Source organism: Echinops telfairi, unplaced genomic scaffold (genome assembly GCF_000313985.2).
Source record: "Echinops telfairi isolate 266 unplaced genomic scaffold, ASM31398v2 ScPeMD7_70;HRSCAF=299, whole genome shotgun sequence".
Classification (NCBI taxonomy): Eukaryota; Metazoa; Chordata; class Mammalia; order Afrosoricida; family Tenrecidae; genus Echinops; species Echinops telfairi.
Window position 1 is genome coordinate 8,841,158 of NW_022103968.1, and position 1,339 is coordinate 8,842,496.

The 1,339-nt window shown below is 46.6% G+C and overlaps 1 non-coding gene across 1 annotated transcript; it reads right to left on the minus strand.

The window, feature by feature from the left end:
• Window positions 1-1,023: 1,023 nt before the first annotated feature.
• LOC115870072 lies at window positions 1,024-1,130 on the minus strand. Its single transcript, XR_004046534.1, has one exon. It is a non-coding gene; the product is annotated as a U6 spliceosomal RNA (small nuclear RNA).
• Between the last annotated feature and the right edge of the window lie 209 nt (window positions 1,131-1,339).

Sequence of the window (1,339 nt, forward strand, 5' to 3'; positions counted from 1 at the left end):
CCCATGGTTTCTGTTGTTCATCTCCCTGGGGGTGTGTGTGTGGTTATGTGTTGATCGTTGTGATCAGTTCCCCCTTCCTTCCCTCTTTTCCCCACATCCCCCCTGCCCTCCTGGTATCATTACTCCCATTCCTGTTCCTGGATTCCAGGTGTCGTGAGCTCTTATGTCTTATCTGTACTTGTGCACATGCTCCGGTGTGACCAGCAGTGAAAGGCAGCACTGGGGTCATGATAGTGGGGGGTGAGGAAGCCTCAAGGAACCAGAGGAGTATTGTGTGTTTCATTGGTGCTTTACTGCACCCTGGTTGACTCATCCCTTGCCTGTTACCCCTCTGTGAGGGGAGGTCCCATTGTCTACAGATGGGCTTTGGGTTTCTGCTCCAACCCCCCTCATTCTCAACAATATGGTTTGTTTGTTTGGGGTCTTCTGATGCCTGTTATCTGGTCCCGGCGACACCTCGTGATCACACAGGTTGGTGTGTTTCTTCCCTGTGGGCTTGGTGCTTCTCTGCTAGATGGCTGCTTGTTTAGCTTCAAGGTTTTAAGACCCCCGACGCTATACCTTTTGATAGCTGGGCACCATCCACTTTCTTCACCACATTTGCTTATCTACCCATTTTGTCTTCAGCGATTGTGCCAGGAGGGTGCGCATCACAGAATGCCAGGTTGTTTGAATAAGGTGTTTTTGCGTTGAGGGAGGGCTTGAACGGAGGCCTGACGCCCATCCACAAGCTCAACGTATTACCATATAAGTTTATGTACACGGGCCAATACCTCTATTTTTATGAATTAATAGAGTAACATATATACACACCTATGCTGATACCTCTATCCATATCTTTTCTTCCTAGATTATTCTGTTTTCTTTCACCTTCCTCCTGCCCCACCATCATGCTCGCCCTACTTCCGCCTCTCAGTACTTCCTCTCAGCTAGGTTGCTGTTGCTCCAACACCCCTAGGTCTCGACGTCCTTGTTGTTGCTGATTTTAATTCCCTAGTTGTCTGTCTATGGTGTTGTTTGCTCAACAATATGGAACACTTCATGAATTTGTATGTCATCCTTGCACAGGGGCCATGCTAATCTTCTCTGTGTCGTTCCAATTTTAGTATATGTGCTGCCGAAGCAAGCACTCCCCATGACGTTTTTTGATACCTGCTCATACATATGGCTTCTATAATTTCATTTTAAGAAGGAATCCCTTTTAAAAGAGAGAAGTTTAAAACCATTGTTACATTGAAAAGGTTATCTGGTTGTTTACCCACCCGTGTATTTATCCCCTTATCCACCTACCCACCCATGCATCTACCTACCTACTTAACTATCCTTCCTTCCTTCCATC